Genomic DNA, 22,732 nt, shown 5'->3' with positions numbered 1-22,732 from the left:
CGCCGAGTCTGTCCATCAGGTCATACAACTCCAATCGGGCGTGAGCCGTCGTAAACGCCCCTATAAACGCGTTAATGTTGCGAGTCTCACAAACATCCCCTTCGGGACTACAATGAATAAACCAAATTATAAGATGTTACTGTTTAAAATGTGCTATGACAATTGTCTCTGCAGTTAAAGGGTTAACCTCCTGAGACTGCAGCAGTTAAAGGGTCATCCTCCTGAATACAGAAGAATTTTGGAATATAGTATTTTTCACATCATTACACTGTTTACAGATTTACATTTTTATAAATAAAAAGACGTGCATAGGTTAAAACTAATTATTTTAAAAATCACCAATAAATATAATTTAAAATCATTTAATAGCTCAATATAAAAAACCAGTCAGTGTGTTTGCTCATTTTATGTAAATAATTTACAAACTGGATATTTTTGAAATCATATATTTATGATTTCAAAGTGAGGAATTACCATTCATATTAGGAATTACCTAATTACATATTATTAATGTACATTATTGTTGCTATATATATATATATATAATCAGTAATTATGTCCCCACTGGATGCAACAAATGCCTCATTTGTGATGGGTTTTATTGGTTTTGTCTCGGCACTCCGGGAGACGGCATCACAGTATGTTAAGGAGCGTAACATTTCCGTCACACACTTGAGGTATTCAGCCAATCACAATGCACTGGATAGCTGGCCAATCAGCGTACACCTTGCTTTTCAGAACGATGAGCTTTGTAAAAATCGACGCGTTTCAGAAAGGCGGGGCATAGAGGAGCAACAATAATGTACATTATGTGGAAAATAATGTGTTTTTTTAACCTTAAACCGCATAAACACATTGCATTACACCAAATACACAACATAATGTTCTTTTTAGTAACGTCATGTGACCCCTTTAAGCAGCACAACGGTTTCCAGCACTGATAATAAATCAGCATATTAGAATGATTTCTGAAGGATCATGTGACACTGAAGACTGGAGTAATGATGCTGAAAATTTAGCATTGCATCACAGGAATAAATTAGATTTTAATGTATATAAAAATAGACAAACGTTATTTTACATCATAATAATATTTCACAATATTACAATTTTTCCTGTATTTTTGATCAAATAAATGCAGCCTTGATGAGCATAAGAAACTCCTGTAAAAAAACATTAAAAATCATTCTGATCCAAAACTTTTGACCGGTAGTGTACATATCTATGTATATATCTAGCCATCAATCTATATTTACATTTGTGCCTATAGCTGACACTATCTGACACTATCTATCTACAGTGGGTATAGAAAAGTGTTAGATCTTGGATGGTATAAGTTGCACTGAATAAATACAGCTGGATAAAACAAAAACTGTGTCAATCTTCATTTCAGGCTACAAAAGTAGTATTTATGATTCACGGAATGTCATTTTTTTTCATTGATGACTTTGACATTTGACCCTCCCCCTTAGGGGTTAACCTTATGACCTTTTTAATGACCGTGATTAACCTGTGACCTCATCAATGAAGTAGGATATTGTCCTTTAATGTTCGGCGGATGTTCAAATGCCATCTGTTTGTAGCATATATCCGGGAGTGACATAATTAACCTGTGACCTCTATCATGAACTAGGATATTGTCCTTTAATGTTCGGCGGATGTTCAAATGCCATCTGTTTGTAGCATATATCCGGGCAATATTATATTTATCTTATTTTATATAGATATATTTTAATTCCTAGAATTTTTGGAGCTTATAACTCAGCCAGGATTTGGTCCGTCGCAACCAGAGGGAAACGTCATCCAAGAGATCCATCGTGTGGAAAACGTCATCCAAGAGAGCCGGAAGAGATGCAACTCAGATGATGCAGAAGCCCCCAGCACGTCAACACGAACAACCACAGCGAGACCGGCAAAATGTCTTAAAATAGCGATCGTTTCTCCAGTAATAAGGCCCGATGATGGAGATTCGAACGCATCATTGAGCGGTAAGTTTTTATTATAATGCCCTAGTTCGTCATTTTTAAGTATGAGCGATCGCTTCACATCGGGTGAAATACCCCTGCTATCATGGCTCATGCACTAACTCAGCTGGCTACGACAGTAGAGCAGTGCTGGATGACAGAATCCAGAGATCGGATGCTATCGATTGACACCATAAAATAAGGTTTATTTTATTTTTATTTTGTTTCTCTTATAAAACTCTAAATCGCTGTTATTGACTGTGTTTTATATCATTTTCTGCATATTGTCACACGCCCGGAACGGTTTAATCACAGGGAGATAGTGATAGCAGCATCAGAGTTCCAAAACAAAGATTTTATTTTTTGTCATACATTATATAGTGACTAGTAATAATATATATATATATAGCAACAATAATGTACATTATGTGGAAAATAATGTGTTTTTTTAACCTTAAACCGCATAAACACATCACATGAGGAATTGCTTGCAGCAACCACATGTGATGACCCCGGGCTGGATTCTGCTTCGTCCACGGTGAAAGCCGATCCGGTGATCCACAGCGCGAAGTTGATGTATTTCCTCAGCGACCAGCACGGATCAGCTCTAGGCATGACGAAGCGGATATCGTCCTCTTTTGGAAGGCCAGACAAAGTATATTCTGCCCTGGCAATGGTGTTCTGAACCATGCGTTGACAGATAGCTAACAGAAATAAAACTCCATCACACGTTCTTCGTTGTGCTTCTGTGATGCACTTTACGTTACTGTAAAACTTGAAGAAACATAAAAGATACAAATTACAAAGTGATTTACAAATATCATGGATATTTTCACATTCACAAACATCCACTTACATAATCAAACAACTAAATAAACAACCGATTTATGGTAAGAACATGTGCTTGAAGAATAAAGGATTGCGCAGCTTCATTAGCATATTAGCCGCCAGATCGTGCTATATTCCAGAATCGAACATCGATCTCTAAACATCTTAATAACAACCAGCTTTTAATTAAACTAACAACATTATTGCAGTTGTTTTCAATATGAAATTTATAACTTATGATCGTATCTACTCCAAGGATTAGACCGCAAACAATGACGTACATCCAAACCGCAGATCACAGAAAATGAGTATCTTCTTCTACTGTTTTACGTGCTTTGTCTTTGATGAATAAAAAGTTAAAAAGAAGAGCATTTATTTAAAATAGAAATCTTTTCTAACAATATACACTACAGTTCAAAAGTTTGGGGTCAGTAAATTTTTATTCTTTCTTTTTTTGAAGGAAATTAAAACTTTTATTCAGCAAGGATGTGTTAAATTGTTAAAAAGTGATAGCAAAGATTTATATTGTTAGAAAAGATTTATATTTTGAATAAATGCTGTTCTTTTTAACTTTTTATTTATCAAAGAATCCTTAAAGTATCGCAGTTTCCAAGAAAAAAAATATTTGGCAGCACAACTGTTGCCAACATTGATAATTCTAATAATAAATCAGCATATTAGAATGATTTCTTAAGGATCATGTGACACTTTATAATGGAGTAATGTCTGATGGAAATTCAGCTTTGCATCACAGAAATAAATTATATTTTAAAGGATATTAAAATAGAAACCATTATTTTTTTATTGTAATAACAGTTTGCAAGATTACTGTTTTTCTGTAATTTTGATCAAATAAATGCAGCCTTGATGAGCATAAGAGACTTCTTTAAAAAAGTCTTACTGATCCCAAACTTTTTGACCGGTAGTGTATACATTAATTTACATCTAAATATTTATATGCAGATAGACCGATAGATATACTGAAAGGCTTGCACAAAGAAATCTGCTCTCTGTCCAAGCTGCAATATACAAAAGGCCCTATAAAATCTTTTTTTTTTTTTTTCCCCCAAATACTGTGTTTTCCATTTCAATTTTTCTGGATTCTGTTTTAATGGTTTACTTAAATTTAAATAATCAAAAATGGTGTCTAATCAGTTGAATGCATTCAAAAAAATTAATGAATGCACAATTTAATAATTTAAAATGTTATAAAATGAAATTTCAGCACTTTGATTTGTTTTTGGCAAAGTGCTGCACAACAGATGTTAAATCTTTAAATTAAAACATGGGAAAAATTGTATGATTTTCCTATAAAAAATAATGTTTTAATATACTGTATTATTATTGTTAATGTTATTTTGAGAAGTACATTCTACTGTACAATAGTAATATTGTAACATTGGGAGAACTCAAGCAGGATGTAAATGAAGGGGTACTTTACTGAACTAAACTAATAATAACATATTATCACGAGAAACCAAGGAACACCAATCACAAATAAAACTACAAATCAAGGACTACAAATCTAAACAAAGGAAACGAGGAAACTAGAGTTACAACATAAAGGTCCAAACATTACACAGGGGATGTATGACATATATTTCTGACATAAATTCCTGAAGTTAAACCAAACGTTTGTTTTGGCAGATTGTATAATGAAGACCTGCTCTGCTCATTCACACAAAGACACATAGACTTCACATTTAAACAGCAGTCTTTTTTGGTTTCATATTCACAGATATGTACATAATTGCAATTTAAGTGTAGGCCCTACAGCCCTACTTTTGATTTATTCTTCCAAATTCTGTGACATTATACATTACACAGTAAATTCCATTTTTATGACAAGATTTCGCGATTTCGCCCACAGCATCACAGACATCATAGGGCTGTACATACAAGCTGAGATAAAACTATTCTTAGTAATGGCCTTTATAAACAGTCCCGCTTCTACCTCAGTAAGGGATCTTAACAGCTGGCCTTTTATGCTCAAATGACTCTTAATGGTTCAATGGCTGAAAGTTTATCAAAAGGACATCTTTGAAATTTGATTTTTTTTTTTTATTGACCAAATGTCTTCAAGATGCCATCACACTCATCAAAAACAAGAAGAATAGCTTTAGCCAGTTTATAAAACAATCAGAGGCCCTGACTGCTTGGATCCTTGCTGTTTGTGAGTCATATAGAGACAAGTAATCCATCTTGTGGACATCCTTTGTTTTCATGTCTGTTAGCATTCTGTTCATTTTGTTCAACACACCCACTGAGACCATGCCATGTGCTGTTAGCAAGCTAGCAACTGGAACCCCAACTGAAAAGGGATGGAAATAATTACAACACGGTCATATTAATTAGAGCACTGGATGCTCTAAGATTAATCTGCCATATGTGACTAATCAAAATCTCTTAATTAAGGACCGTAGCATTGTCTCGTGATGAGCCTCAACGCTCCTGGGCTTCTTGAATTAACCTGTTATATATCCCTTTTTTGCACTTTACTCAAAGTTCTTGATTCAGCCAGCTTTTCTATCAAGTTTATGTAGTATAAGGCAACATGCTCTGAAACACTTCATCAGCCTTTGGCATGTGTTCAGATGTTTTACGCTCACTAGAGACAGGCCGTCAGCTTTGCTTTCTGCTTGCACTCCCCGGTCAGGGTCACTATCAACATGACCAACGATTTGATTGACTGAGAGCTTTAAGAGATTAAAGTCATTTTGTAAATCCAACACAGAATTAGTTACTATATGTGAAGTAAAACTGGACCTACATTTATTGTATTTGGATCTGAATGAGACAAGGGGATAGTTCACCAAATAATAAATTTTCTGTCAATGTTACTTACTTTCTTTTTTCTGTGGAACAAAAAGGAACATATTATGAAAAATGTCTTTTTCACCCACATAATGATAGTCAATGAGGTCAATGTTGTTGTGACTTCAGTGTTCTTCAAAAGATCTTCAATCCTTTTTGCAGAAGAAAGAAAAACATAGAGGTTTGGGACAACATGACAAAATTTTCATTTTTTGCTGCACTGCCCCACGCAAGCTTATTCAGTATGATTTTCAATTATCCTCCTAAACAAAATATTTGTGTTTATTTTAAGCTTAAGATCCTAAAGGCCTCTTTTCAAATAAGTATTTGGCAGATTACTATATACTGGCTATGATATCCACCAAATAGCATGAAAATACCCACAAATCTACAGAGCACATTTCTTTCACAGAATGGAACCTTATTACATTGAAGAATCTCCACATTGATCACTCAGAAAACATGCATTTAATCGCCACGTATGGCCGTTGCTCCAACTGTGCATATAGCACACACTGGGTGGCCATTGCAGACATTAGGTTGATTGAGGAAGAGAAACCGCAAAGCACGGTATGCATAATCTCAGTTAATACTTCTTCACCAAGAGAAGCCATTTTAATCATCTGCTGCACAAACCCCCCTCCCTTCACTCTGCCACATGTTGACTTCAACATCATTAAAGCAGTTTTTATGGTGGCTGGATGACATAGTAATCTAAATAGCTTGAAAGTTAAATATAAACCATGGGTAGACTTTCTTTTGTTTATTTCATTGCTTCAAGTCCATGTGGAGGTGCAAGAAACATCAGAGTGCTACAGTGCCATCTTTTGGTTCCACCTTTTCACCTCGAATATTCGAAAGGACATTGAACCAAAATTAAAGAATAAAATGACATGGAATATGACAACATTATCTAATACTTTAAAAACACAAGTACTAAAACTTGTCCCGCACTACTTGTAATGATATTTACTTGTAAAGTAAATATCAAAAATTCGATTTGATTGTGATACTTTAATATTTAAATATTCTGAATTGTTCATTTTCATGTTTTACTGTCTGCCACCAATATAATATGATAATAACACAAGACAACAGATGCTTAATATGCAAATGCCATTGCCAGAAACCATAAAAACAGCCATCATCTGCGTTTTGGGGTTTGCAAAATCGTGTTGCATTGTTAAATGTTCTGCTTCTCAGTCAAGCTCAGAGGAGGACCAAAACAAAACCGTGAGCTTTGAGATCTGTGCCTTTGTTCTTCTCTTTGTGGGCTGTCTCTTTCTCACAACAACACTTTCCCATCAAAAAAGACGCCAAAGCACTTGAAAAAGGTGGCGAAGAATAAGCAGTTGAGAGGCGAACACGCTCATTATGGTGGGACTTGAGAAAACAGCCCTGGAGAAGTGCTATTTTAAGTGATTATCTGCAATTAAATTCAGCTGATGCATCAACGGCTCGTTGCTGTTAGATGGCTTGGCAAGGACAGAGCAGAAATTTACAGAAGCTGACGACAAATTGGTCCCTGGACATTTCCTCAACTTTCTTTCAACCCTAACACGTGCACACTGATTTCAAATGGCTAAAAGCGGGACGGTCAGAGAGGCAGTTGGCATGCTGGCATGGCAGGAAGTGAGTAATAGCTAAATAGAGGTCTGGGCTATTTGGCCCTCTGTGGCTTGTGTCTTGCTGTCTGGACTGGAGCAGATGAGCAGCTAAAAGCTCAGAGAGTATGCGTGACCATCTGCCATCTCTGTTTTGCTCTCTGCTTCATAGATTTGGATGTGTACGTGTGTAAATGAGACATGGAGGGAGGAGATGTGATCCAAAAAAGAAAAAGAGAGAGAGAGAGAGAGAAAGACCGAAAGCATCTCTTGCTCTCCTTTCTCCTCTATCGTGGACTCTTTCCCCGTCTCCCTATCTGCTGTCACATACAGTACATACGCACAAGAGCAAGACAGAGGTAATAGACTCTCATACCAATGACCTAATGTTGTGGCATTCTGACAGTTCCAGCTTGTGGCCTGAAATTGACCCCCAGACTCCTGCTATACAGTCTGAAAACCTCCATTTACAACACCACAGGCTGCTATACAGCACCCCATCAAACACACAACCAGCCAAAGGCAAAAATGTTCCAAAACAACTGCGCTTATCAAGAGCAACACTGCCATCTGTCGGTGGGAAATCTACCAGCTGCTGTTAAATGTGATCTTTATAGAAGAATCCAACTGTTATTTATTGCCACACAATCAGGGCCAGTTGCACTTCCACAACTTTTGACATGGAACAGCGGAAACATTAATTTATTACGGGACAATCTCACTGGAGCAACCTGGGGTTAAAGGAGCAACAGATCAAGGAGCACATTAATAGTTGAGGTGTATAAAGGTGAAACAATCCAATTGCTGCTTATGTCAAAATTTATATTTACAAAAAACTATAGCATTTAGCAATACAGCAAATATTCTTTACTTTTGATCAGAATACACACACACACACACACGCACACACACACACACACACACACACACACACACACACAGTGTCAAGAATAAATTTCTAAACCCTTGGAAATGATCTGAATTTCTGCATTGATTATTTATAAGATGTGGTCTGATCTTCATCTAAGGACAATCTGACTAAACTAATCATTTTAATAAAGACATTAAGTGATCATTGACAGGGCAGGAAACTTACAATAGTACAAAACACACATTAATCGGACTGAACTTCAAATTCACATGAAATTAAATAGTGCATCTACCCTGACTAAGTTCCATAGCGTGACAAGTCATGATACACTCCAGTCTTGAACCTACATCCCTGTAGAAGCAATACAGATCCATGTGCTACATCCAGTGTTGGGAAGATTACTTTGGAAATGTAATAGGTTGCAGATTACAAGTTACCCTGGCGGGGTGAGCAAAGCTCATTAGCATGTAAAGAGATATGCACCAAAACGAGTCGCTGTGAAAAGTGCTGTTTTTGACAAGGTAAAAAGGGTGTTATTTTACACGACCACTGAGACCATTTCAAGAATACCCTAAAGAATCATACCAACTTGTGGAAAATGGGCATCAGATGTCCCCTTTAATATTGCTGGTCACTATTTTTGATGCAGTTACACTACCAGTCAAAAGTTTTTGAACACTAAGATTTTTAATGTTTTTTAAAGAATTCTCTTCTACTCACCAAGCCTGCATTTATTTGATCCAAAATACAGCAAAAACAGTAACATTTCTCAAGTAATTTAATTACACATTTTTTCTTAGTAACTGTAACTGATTACAATTACTTTTATTTTGTAATTAAATTACGTAATTCCGTTACATGTAACTAGTTACTCCCCAACACTGGCTACACCACAGCTCTGACCAGCGGCAGAATATTTATTTGTCTCTTATTAAGTACTTACAGAATACTTGACCTTTTTTCGCTGCACAGTTAGGACAAAAGCATTAGATCAAAAATCTTCTATCAGGACAGAAATCTATGTGTGTGTGGTATTGTAGGAGGTTATTTAGTTGACTAGTTGACAGTTTACACAGAAGGCTGCTGTTCAGAGAAGAGCAGACTGGATTCACTGCAATCTTTCTCAGATCACTGTGGATGAACAAATTAGTTACAGAGGTAGAATCGATACTGTGATCTTGCAACTACAGTGGATTCTGGGAGAGAAGCATGCAAGCTGTGAGAGCTTAGTAATATCAAATTATAAAACCTGTTCTCCATTTTGACTGAAGTTACAGGTGCATCTCAATAAATTAGAATGTCGTGGAAAAGTTCGTTTATTTCAGTAATTCAACTCAAATTGTGAAACTCGTGTATTAAATAAATTCAATGCACACAGACTGAAGTAGTTTAAGTCTTTGGTTCTTTTAATTGTGATGATTTTGGCTCACATTTAACAAAAACCCACCAATTCACGATCTCAACAAATTAGAATATGGTGACATGCCAATCAGCTAATCAACTCAAAACACCTGCAAAGGTTTCCTGAGCCTTCAAAATGGTCTCTCAGTTTGGTTCACTAGGCTACACAATCATGGGGAAGACTGCTGATCTGACAGTTGTCCAGTTTATTGAATACACGAGTTTCACAATTTGAGTTGAATTACTGAAATAAATTAACTTTTCCACGACATTCTAATTTATTGAGATGCACCTGTATATGGTGTATTTTATGGTTTATATGCACATTAAAAAAGTGCCACATACAGGTTTGCGAGTAAATGATGACAGAAGTTTTATTTTTAGGTGAACAATCCTGTTAACCCCTACACTTGGTGGGATGTGACATTTAATTTCATCCCCATTTCCTTAAATTAATGTTTGAAAAGAAAATGAAAAAGCATTTTATTCATGTGTGGAAGTTACCAACCCCAAGAATATTGTGGATTTCTTTCCAACGATTAGCCAGCCCACTGTTCTGTCAGCTCCTGAACCTGAGGAAAAATAAGGAAGATCCTTTGCATTATTTCTATAAAACAAAATACATATAAATGTGTCTACTGGATTGTGATGGTAAAGCATAAGTAAATATTAGTGCCACAATCACAAAAATGAATATAAATAAATACAGCCATCTAAAATCTTAGTTGTGGGTCATGCATATTCACATCCAAACATTAGAGGAAGAGCAGCATAATATAAAATTAAAATAGAAACAACAATGCTGCTGCTGACCTCTAACACAAAAGCTTTAATTATCTCCTTAAATCAGCATTCATTATACTTAAACAGCCATGAGATGTGGGCAAATCAAAGAGTGATCTGCTGCAATGCTCGGTTTTACCTAACTTTTAATCACCAGAAGATCTGCTCAAGTATATGCAGAGAAATTGAGACACTTACTCTGGCTTCATCCTGATGAAGCCTCTCCTCCACACTCGACCCTGAAGGCTGTTCAACCGACACCATCTGAAAGAAAGAGGACTGAAGCATTTAAATCATGTGCCCACTAAGAAACAAAACAAAGGCTGTAAATACATCTTAATGGTGTATAAAACATCTGTACACATATCCAAACCATAAAAGGTTGTGGGCGATGTTAGCTCAAAAAGCATGCATAGACTTCACAGAAGTATGTCATTTGGACCATTTTGACATAATATTTTCTGTGTATTATGATTTGGGAAGCACTAATTCTTCCGTAAGGAAAATTGCTCAAAGGTTGCTTTCATAGCATTTGTCATTAGGGAACTCCCAAAATTGCTTAGGATAAAGAAAAGTGCACAAGAGAATTCACTGATAAATGATAAAAAAAAAAGTTAATATGGAAATCTTAACAAATCTGAGCACAGTTTGAGCCATCATTGAGGTCTTTTCAGAAACTCAAAGAGACATGTGACAATACTAGGGTCATATTCCTATTCTCACAAGAGAAATAAGAGAAGCTAGAGACTCTATCGCCATCTTAGAGAAACGGAAATATTAAAGAGATCTCATTTGTGATTTTTTCATTCCTACAAACTAATCCTGGCATACCATATAATACTGATAATATACAAATTGATATTCAGCCTGTGATGTCTGAGGAGGATGAAGTCAAATTTAAATCACCTGATTTCCTGCAGACAGCAGTGCTTTCAGGCGGGCAATCTCAGCTCGCAGCTCTCTGATTATCTTTACATTGCTGTCCTCATTCACAGTGGGCTTGTTTAAAATGTTCTTGGCTCGGCTGGCATAACGAATCGTGTTCAGAGTTTCGCTATAGTTTATGTCAGCAGGTGAGATGGCTGAAGTGACAAAAAAGATGAAGCAAAATTAACATAATAAAGGTGAGAAATCTTGAATCAGAATATTAAAAAGTAGAAGCAGCAGATAAATGTATAAAGGCACAATGAGACAATCTTAAGAGTTAATCTTAATGAAAAAATTTCCATTTCAGTCTGCCACTTTTTCTTATGGCCTTTTAGAGTGCTTTTTGAGCCTTTTTTTTTTTTTTTTGGAGCTTGACAGCCCAAATGTAACTTTTGTTGTATGGAAAAGAGCAACTTGAACTTTCTGCAAAATAACTTTTTATTTTAATTTATTTAATTATTTTTACATTTTTATGGAAGAAAAAAATAATCCTGCATGTTTGAAGAAACTTGAGGGTGTGTAGAACTATGACACCGTGATACATGTGACTTCTTACATACTAGCTATCATGATGGTTTTGGAGTTCCCTCCAAGACTGTCCTTTAGGAGCCAGGTAAGCACAGAGTCTCGATATGGAACAAAGTTTGCTTCTTTTTCATTCCATCACCAACAGACAGATCAGCTGTGACAATAGAAATACAGAAATAACAAAGAATATTCACTGAACAAACAAATCAAAGGTCATGTAATCTTAACCTGATACATATCCTTTGGTAACTTTCTGAAGGTTGTTGGTTTACCTAAAGTAGAGATGACAATGCACAGAGTAACCAAAGATCTATAGATGTTGGTGCCCTCCTTCAGTCGGATGGCAGTAGCCTGTGTGGCATTAGCTCTTTTGCTTCCTGCCAGGTCAACTAGGTGTACTTTACTCACCATCTCACATGGTAACTTTGCATCAAACATAGCCTATAAGGACATATTTTGGTATGTGTTATAGTCAGATAATTCTCATTTCAAAATTCAAAGCACCGAATCAAAATGCAATAGGGAAAAGAAACAGGCAAAAAGGAAAGATTGGAAAAGCTTAATGCTGTATGACAGCTGATCCCCTGGAGTGTCTAAAATGATCATGAATACATAAAAATAGCTGAATTTACCGATTTATAACCAACAAGACCTTACACAGTTTAAAATATTAGTCTCATAACATGGAAAAACTGAGAAGACAGACAGAATAAAATAAAGAGATGAAACTGAAAAAAGGCTATGTTTGGAGCAGCATACTATCATAATACTCTATTTCTAGTGTGCTGGATAAACTGGAAGTAATATCAACCATGATTTTTAGCATCTCTTTCTTAACTCGTTATTTGATCATAGAGTATTTCCAAATGTTAAAACATATTTAAATAAAAACAGAATAAAAACGTAAAATGACCATTTTTATATCCAAGAAGATTACTGAATCCCACTCAAAACATTTGAAACATTTCTTGTGGAATAATGCCTACTGATTAACTTTTTACTGACTGTATACTGCTGAGTGCAGACTATTTTTAATATAGTACATATTGTGCAATAAGTAGTAATCTAGTATTCTAAACATATCCATCGACACACTATCTAGACTCAAAGATCACTCCGATATAACTCGTGCATAATAAAATCGCAATGATATCCGTGTATCATTACCCAGACCTCCCCAACATAAACAGAAAATGGAGAAAGCTTACTGGATAATACAAACAGGGAGATGATAACTTCAAGCTGCGACGGCTATCTGCACAAATGCACAAACAGAGAGGCAGATGGCATTCAGCAGAGGGTAAATGGACTTGCGACCTTGATGAAACGAATGGTGAAAGTGGCGTGGGATCGGCTGCTGACATGGTTCATGCCTGTGCTGGCAGTGGCACGTCTTCTGTTGCCCTCCTGCATCAACTAGCCAACCTCAGTATAGTTCTGCACATGGTGTCTGGAGAGGGCAAGACAACATATATGTGCACATATACAGAACATAAGAGAAATATAAACAACAGTTTGTACAGTTTGCAACGTTTTGATAATGCTGTTTTAGTATTCAGTAAAGTAACATTAAAACATGAGCATGCTGTCAATCATCATGATGTGAGGTGCTGTTTTATAGTCATTTTACCCTCCACATATGGTCCATCTTTAGGATGTTCCCTCACTCTAAGCTCACAGCCTCGTGTCTCTGTGCTCAAAGTAGCTGGAAGCACAAAGCATCAAAGGCAAGAACAAAGCAGTGAAAGTTTGCTCTTGAAACATGACTTTATCTCAGAATGTACAGCAACGACTACTATTGTAGGATATAATGGGATAAAATGTTGTCATTACAAAAACTTCAACACTGACTCCACTAATAAGGCTGGTTTTAAGTGACGCACATTCCAGCAATTTTGCTAAATACCTCTGGTTTAGTTTATATTTTGGTTTAATAGCTTATTTGCTAGCTTATAAAATTTTCTTTGTTTTGACTTAATCATTCGTATAGCAATTGCCTGGAAATCTCAAATCAATTAACTTCCACTGTTTGAATATCACTGTGTAAATAAAATGATTGAAAATTCTGACGTGATGGAGCACGGCGACTTGACAAGAAATTAGATGCCACACATTTCCCCTGAATCTGAGTATGCGGCAGTATATCACAACAGAGCTTATTACAGCAATCGTGGGTGAGGGGAAAAAAGTCTCGCCAGTCAGAAAATAATTAAAATCCCACAAGATGATAAACCTATTTCGGGCTGTCTGCAGAAATGTGAATGTTTAAACAGGCTACTGAAATGAAAGACAGATTGGTCCCTCTTCATCTCCTAATGAAGCTAGAGAGAGAGACAGCATGGGTTTGCGCTCAATACAAACTAACAGTGAACTAATTAAAATGTGACAGTCGGAAATCTTGAATGCCTCTTCTGCTAGAACAGTCCCCAGTGAATGAGCACTGTTTAAAGGAGGGAATCCTGGTAGTTAAACTCCATCTTGCAGGCATTTAGAAACCACTGTCATAATGCAGGAGAAGTCATTTAGAAAGGGTAAAGAAAGTGAGTCTTTTGTCCATTGATGAGGACAGGTCTCACTCAGGGGTGTGACTAGGCCATTGAACTTTATTCGCTAATATTTTGGTTTTGTTTGAAAGCACTGGGACCTCTTTTTTTGTACTGCAGCAATCCTAATTGCAATAGCAATTGATTTAATATGCAATAACTGTATTTTAAGACCTCATTTATACCACAAGCAAGAGACGTAACTCGAGTCGACAGTTTAATTTTTTTTACAATGGGCACATTCACATCTAGAAGTCCGCACAAGCAAATAGCTTGTAATGAAATGTGGACTCAAACAGTCCATTTTGTTACAACATGCAACACAGCAGATATTTTACAATTGATGTTATTTTGTACAATTTTGTTTCTTGTCAGTATTGTTGTTAAACAAGGCCTCATGCATAGCAGCATAAATTTTATTTTGGACTTAATAGCTCCATAAGAATGTGTTTGACTTTTGCCAAACATACCAACCCTACTGCAGGCAAATTGAACAGGCTTACATTACTGTTCACAAGTTTGGGTCTGTTAGTTGTTTTTTTAAGGTATGTGTGTGTGTGTTTTGTTTTTGGAAAGAAATTAATAGAAAGAAATACATTTTTATCCGTCAAGATATTGTACCAAAAGGGACAGTAAAGACATTTATTATGATATTACAAAATATTTTTTTATTTCAAGTAAATGCTGTTCTTTTAATCTTTGAATTGAATTATGAAAAAAATTATCCCCCCCCAAAAAAAATTAAGTAGCACAACTGTTTTCAAAATTGATAAGAAATATATTTTTGAGCAACAAATCGTCATATTATAATGATTTCTGAAGGATCATGTGACACTGAAAGCTGCTGAAAATTCCATTTTGAAATATAAATAAATAAATAAATAAATAAATAAAAACATATATTGTTTTTACTGTAGTTATGATCAAGCAAATGGGGTCTTGGTGACCATAAAATACTTCTTTCAAATCCTACTGACCCCAAACGCAGTAGCGTATAAAAGTATAAACATGTTCAGAGTATAACTGAACTGGGATAGCCAGGTCACAGTTTATCTCTGATGTCTAAAATAACATTTAATAGGTCTAGTCACACCCCTGGTCTCACTGTCTGTCTCTCTCTCATCTAATCTACCGCATGGGCTGTTATCGAGAAGCCACTATGATAACTGCTTTAGGTGGAAGCAGACGGAGGCTGTACACTGACATTCCTGATCATCTGGTTGTAATTACACTCCTGCTATCTTACAATGTCCATAAGAAAGGACAAGCTGCCAGAATGGACGCCTCATTTACACACTGCAATCTGCCTGTCCTTCTCCCTAGGATTTTGATGGGATCATCAACCTACAATAAACCACCATGGAGCAAATGATGGGAGCAGACGCTGACAACTGTGGTCATGTAGGTATAGCTCTCTTGACACGTCTGAATTACTTATGTTACTCACTCTTTTGGCAGTCTACCCGCAGCATGGTTATGCTATTATCTAGACATATCACATTCATACCTGACCTCCATGTGAAATAATGCTTTGTCTTTCTTTAGCACTCCACTGATGTGGTGGAACAGCCCCTCACAGATCCGTGGAATCAGTCCATAATCATCCTGAGAGAGGGGAAATAGAACATTTGTCGTTAAATGTAGCCAGGTGGTTAAGGAAATGGACCGAAAGATTGCAGGTTCAAACCCCACAAGGGATTACCAATGTGTTATGACCGTTAACAAAAAGATATTTTGCAGAATGTTTCAACAGCTTTTTTTCATACAGTGCTGCTTTGGACCCCACTGACTTTCATTGTATAAATAATTAAAAAAATGGGAGCCATTTTCATAATATCTTCTTTTTAGATCCACAGAAGAAAGAAAGCCATGCAGGTCTGGAACGATGTATGGGTGAGTAAATAATGACAGAATTGTTATTTTTGGGGTAAAAAAAAATATTTGAATCATAACATGGAGTATATTTACTAGCTAATAAACTGTCAATTAACCAAAGTAGCTGCAAAGACAGAGCTAAGCTTGACCAAGGTCAGAAATAATAGACAATGTTAGAATGTACATAAGACATTTTGTATCATTTAAGAAGAACAAGCAAATATGTGACACTGTGCAGTCAAATCCTGCTGTAAAAATAACCAGTAAACTCATGAATCTTGCAATTTATGTGTCATTAATGTAACCTAGTCATGTATAGCTTTTCACATTAAGCTGGAATAAGAGAAAGTATTTCTACATAATCATCTTTAAAATAAAACAAATAAACTTTTTAAACTAAAATAAAAAAAAAAATCTAAAAGTATCGCATAAAGCACATTTTAGAACAAAGAATGCTTTCCCCTGGTTCTTTTGCCCTTTCAAACATCCACACAATTTAGACGTTTTGATTTCAGCTCTCTCTATCTCAACTATTTCTTCACTCTGCGCTTTTCACCAGCATTGAATAAATCAGAACTCCATTAGAGTCTGAACACTAGTTTCCCCTCTGATCTGCAATGGCGCCTTTTAATTACTACCCAGGACAAAGGGGGGATATCAGACAGAATAGAATGATTATCATCAAAATAAATCTGAATGAGTCTCTCGGATGACAGACCGATGCTGGTTATAATTATGTGTTCTTCATATTCTGCCCTTGTCACATTTTCTGATTACTCATGAGAAGCATGCAGTGAAATCAGCAGATCAGCAGTCACTGGGGTTGAGAACCACTATGTGCATCTTCTGAAGAGTAGGAGTGTTTTACTAGCTGTGATTGGTAGGTTTTGAAATTACACTCGAGTAGGAGACGTGAACTGTAATGAGATGTGAACCTAACCGGGTTGCCCATCATGGTGTAGGACTTTCCTGAGCCTGTCTGGCCATAAGCAAAGATTCAGGCAGTAATTCATGCTTCAACTTGAAATAGATGACACTGAAAACTAAAAAAAAGAAACTTGACAATAAACATAAGAACAGCTAGTTCTATGAGTGCTGGAACACTTCTGTAATTCTTATTACTGGGCACATGCACCTTTTCCTAGGGTACAAAGTTTGGACTTTTGCTGTTCATTGAATCATAAGGGAAATCATATGAGAAAGACTTCAAGCTCTCTCCAAGTGGTTCTCCAGTCATGCAGTGGCAGTTCTCCTACAAAGCATAAATCATTTTTTTTTTATAGAATATTATAAAATATCTTACATTTTAGATAGGTATAAACAAATAATAAAGGGTGATTTTCGACCAAGCACTGGTTAATTTCAAACTTTGCCAGCTACTAATGCACATAAACAAAAATCTATTAAATCTCAACTAAATGACCCACTTTCATGTTGAGGACAGAGGTTTTATGTCCATCCACTTGTATAATGACTTTGCCTGAAAGGTCCTTCTCCCTAAGAGAGAGAGAAAGAGAGATTTAGAGAAATACCACTGTCAAAACAGCCATCTATGATAAAGAAACGTCACAGATTTTTTTGCATAACTATTTTTCAATAAGTAAAAAAACGAACTTGTATAAAGTAAAATAATTATAACTGTGAGAGCTGCTCTCCAGTGAAATAGATTCATGAGATTAATTAATAAATACATGAATCTTTCAGCAGTGTTGCCAGAGAGTTTAATCGATATTTCGACTTACTAATAGCCTAGGCTATTAATACTATTGTGTAGACACAATTATTTTCCACGTTGCGCCAAATTGCTAGTAAAACAAACCAGCGTTTATAATGCTATCTAATAATAAATAAAGTAGGTAATTTATTCCACTAGTAGCTATGTTGATTTTGAGCAGTCGCACTAACCTTTGGCTCAGCGGACGGACCCGCAACGCAACGCGCACAGACGCCATGGGTCATCCATGACATGACACTTCACCTGCTTAATGCTTATATCATAACTACAATGTATGCACAGCACTTCCATAAACACCTGTACCTGTAAGAGCTGACAGGTAAAGCCTGCTTTAGTGTTCCGAAATGTGTTTTACTAACTAATTTATTTCCACTTCAACGGGTGTATAGGCTATATACCAGAGGTAAGAAAATAGACTCTAAGCGAATATATGCATTGCTGGCAAACTTACAAGTCTTGGGTAAAGGTTTATCTCATGTATATTAATCGCGCTGAATATGAATATGAACTGTAATGGCGCTCAAAGTCCAATAATTGACTCATGAATACTGTCACGTAGTTTGAAAAACCAATCAATGGCGCAGGATTGGCTTATGAATATTTAGAGACTTTAGAGAGAGCAGGGGCCAGTTGCATAAACTTAGTCACCATGTTAAGACTGTGTCTTAACTAGTTTGACCAACTAGCAGTTGCCAAGGGGAAATCAGTCTTACCTTTCCACTACAAATAAGACCAATCTACCTTTTCATAACTGAATTAAAAAAGTTATGACCAGTCTTAAAGAACAAAAATTAGATGACTAACTTTTTAAGACTAGTATAAACAGTTTATGCAACCGGCCCCAGGAGTCAGGCACGTGCACAGGTAGGACTCAACTTGTGCAGAGCACATGCCCTTTTTGCCCTTACACTCCGAAGTGCCATTTTTTTGGTGATGGTGTTTTTTTTTCCCTTCAATAAATCAATGATATTGGTCACCCTTTACATCTGTCTGTCTGCTTTACAAATATTTAGCTAATGAAAGGTATTAAAAAGAGCTTGTGACTAAATCTTGTTGGATCCGCTCAAACTGTCAGTAAACCTCATAACTCCACCCCGTCTATCTTGACTGAATGAACTGAAGTTCCACAGCAGCTGAACTAGGTCTGCAAGGGTAAATAAAGATCTTGTTGTTTGAATAAGTACAGCGTTTTCTTTACGCAAGAAACATTATGTCTATAAAGGCTCATAATTTATGTATTTGAAACTGAGAGCCGCGCCCATATACAATAGCTACAACAAACACCTGGTGATGAAAACGTAACGCCGCCGTTTTAATGACGGACAAAATGCACATTTGCACACTTTCGCTGGTCAAAAACCCCGTAACTGAATTTGAGTTTGACACAAAGCGACTGAGTGATCCTCGTCACCTAGGTCAAATATATTTCTAAGAATTTATGATTGCTGATACACTTAATTTATTAATATTTAATCATATTATATGGTCGCATGGCTAATTCATGTTTACGCTGTTAATATGCATGTATTCTAGCTAGCTAATTTTTTTATCTAGTATTCTATACTCTCCGCTCGTCTTGTTTAAATTGTTACTGCCTTGAGTTATTATTTTGGAATAAATGTAAAATGCTTAAAAACACTAACTTGTTGAGATTCATACTTGGCTTTAATAAACAGAATATTGATTACATTGTTAATGTAAAAATATAAAATAGAATTGTATTTCTTGTTGTTGTTTTCTGGTAGTGTAAGTAATCTTTATTTAACCAGGAACATGTGACTGAGACAGGAATTTACATTTGATTTAAAAAAAAAGGACTTTGCTCATTTCAGAACACCACCTGTATGTATGTATATATATATATATATATATATATATATATATGTATATAATACAATTAAAAAAAGAGTGAGTACACAAGAGCACAACAGGACCCTACAAATAATAATGACAACTACCCAGGAGGCCCATTGTTATAGCCTACTTTGCATCTAGAAGGCCAGATATCCTTTGCACTGTATAATGCCAAGCTACCATGTCCTTTTTCCAGGCCAAGTCTATTAGTCCTGACTTCCACCTTTGAGATTTAGAAATTAAGCAGTCTTTAAAAGCCATATCATATGTCATTATAATAGTGTATAACATGTAGACCTGTAGACCTAAGAAACCCTATATATATATGCCCTTTTTCAGTTTCAGCACACGCCCCTCAAAAGGTCTGTGCACGGCCCTGGCAGGAGTACATGGCGTGCAGTGCACAACATCGTTGTACTTGTAATAATTTTTATGACTTTCAATTTTCATGTTAAAAATCCAGAAATGCCATAATTTATAATGATTACAGAACCACATGTGAGTGCATACCTGTTTACATGCTTGTACCAGAGCTCAAATCAGCTCTGGAGATAACAGAGTGCAATCGTCCGGAGACTGTACCATTTTTTTTCAGAAAAAGGATCCCTTCATTTACCTGTTCACATTTTTGTATTGAGTGTATACATTTAGTTAGGGTTATTTTTATATTTAAGTAAATAAATATTATTCTGAAAATTGTTTTTATTAGCTTTCAATATTGAACGATACTTTTTGCGTTTTGGTGGATTTCAACCGATGATGTTCATGTCCTGTAGATGGCAGTCTTTCTCCGGTTATAAGAAGAAGGCACATTCTTTCATACACCAGCAAAGCCTGTGATCTGATATACTCTGGCTGGCTAATTTCCTTTACTGTTTATTATATTTCGATAATCTCTCCTACAGCCCTGTAAAATGTACACTAATTGCTAAATCTAAAAAAACTGGCCTGGTTTAACTTTATAATTCTATTACTTACTATTTTAGACATTGCTAAGTAATACTAAAAGTTAAAGGTCACATATTTTACACCTTTCTGGAGTTTTATTTTAAGTCTTGATGTCTTTAAGAATATATATCTCAATATATTTTTACAGCTCCTCTCTCCGGAGCTCTGCTGAGAACAGGGCTGCGTTCAGCCCCGACAAAAACGGTGCAAAACGTTTTTTAAATGTAAACGGTGGTGCGTTGAACACCCTGTTCAGAAAAGGTTCAATAAAGTATTGTCTTTTGTTGTTATGGGCGCGTCTACAGATTTCCTGCCATATGTCTATGTTTCTTGCATCTCACGACTATGTCGTGTATGAAATAATGTCTGTGTGCATGTGTGTAAAACAACAAACTGACGTTTTATATATAATAATTTGTAATTGTATATACATTGTTGTGATTAATTGTGGCTGGAACAATAATGTAGCTGTAAAAATAGTTACAAAAATAGTGACTGTGTAGTTCTGACGTCTGAGGGAAGAAAAGCACACACACAGAGGCGGACTTACCCATTAGGTAAATGTAGGCAACCGCTTTGGGCCCCCAAAAGCCAAGGGCCCCCTAAAATGCTTTTCATCTACGAGATGCGCATTAAGCTCTGACACGCGAACGGTTGCTTTTTATGGTGTTTGTCACCACGACAACCGTCTGCGTGTCCGAGTTGATCACACTTCTCTTGTATCCTGCTTGTAGCAAATGAAAATATCATGCATCTGAAGCTGTAATTAAATACTGAGCAACAGTGCGTATTATATGTTTATTGTTTTAAATGCTGCTTATTTATTCATAAGAACCCAAGTAGAGGACGCATATGCAGTTTGGTGGAGATAATCCTTAGGTGTGTAAATGTATAATTTCCTTTTCATTATTTTTTGTTCATTTTCATTTAAATTTGTATTTAAAATAACTAAAATAAGTGTATTTTAAAGTTTAGAATTAGACAGCCTTTGGCACACAGGCTCACGCTGGTCACAGTCATCAGTGGACTTTTCTCCTCAATATAGGCTATATTTTTTCACACTTTTCTCATTCTCACTAATTTTTAATTTTTTATTTTATTTAGTTCACAAGTTTTTATATGAATGAATGAAGGGAACCGACTGTCTTCAGAAAACTTTCCATGGCATTTTAATTTGATCTGACAAAGTAGCATTTATGAGCGCAGCGCTGCTTTGTTTACAGTCGTTACTGGGAAAACCGCTGTATTTCTGATGTTCCAAAAGCGCATTCTGCTGGCAGAGAATCAATGTGCATTTTCAATAATCACGTCTGCAGTTTTTATTCAGACCAATGCGAAAATCCACCCACATAACCCCGTTTTAAATTAATATCATAATTTATACTTCCGACTCATCTCTCTTCTTAAAAAATAGTTTAAAGGCTCAATTGTGAGGTTTATCATTTTATAATTTATTTTGTTTTTGTGAAAACTGTAAATCAATTGCTATTTCGTGGTCTACAACATGAAAGAAAGCCATTATAACATGTACAACTGTGGGGCACCATTATGCAGCAGCAAGCATCACAACAAAAAGGAAACTCAAGGCTAAATTTGTAAATGTGTGCACATACATAGGGCCCCATTCATATATTTTGCCTGGGGCCCCCAAATCACTAAATCCGTCCCTGCACACACACACACACATATATATATATCATTTTTGAATCTGTCTGTAACAGTGATGTTGAGGAGCTGTAGTCATATAGATTGTGGTTTTGTAGTATGTGTGTTTGATAGTTATGTGAGTAAGCCTATACAGTTTTGTATTCGTAACATCGACTCATGTTTGACAAAGGCCTTGTGGTTTGAGGGACAAGAGCATGTTGGGGATGCTTTGTTCATCCATAGATCTTTCCTTGAGCAATTATTTTGTTCTGCTTTCTTCTTCAATAACCACAGACGAATAAAAGGGAAGGAAGTTGTCAGTCACTGATCACATGGTGCACAGACTCTCCTTCTGCCTAGTTTCAGACGGAGCAGTTCCTCTATTTTTCGCACCACATCAGAGCTGAAAG

General features: G+C 36.1%; 1 pseudogene; it reads right to left on the bottom strand.

Moving 5' to 3' along the window:
* The window catches only part of LOC107662814 (uncharacterized), a 38,503-nt pseudogene extending 20,413 nt beyond the window's left edge, over window positions 1-18,090 (bottom strand).
* Window positions 18,091-22,732: the final 4,642 nt, after the last annotated feature.

The sequence above is a fragment of the Sinocyclocheilus anshuiensis genome, unplaced genomic scaffold (assembly GCF_001515605.1).
Source record: "Sinocyclocheilus anshuiensis isolate Anshui unplaced genomic scaffold, SAMN03320099.WGS_v1.1 scaffold1164, whole genome shotgun sequence".
Classification (NCBI taxonomy): domain Eukaryota; kingdom Metazoa; phylum Chordata; class Actinopteri; order Cypriniformes; family Cyprinidae; genus Sinocyclocheilus; species Sinocyclocheilus anshuiensis.
This window is presented reverse-complemented; position numbering and strand designations above follow the sequence as displayed.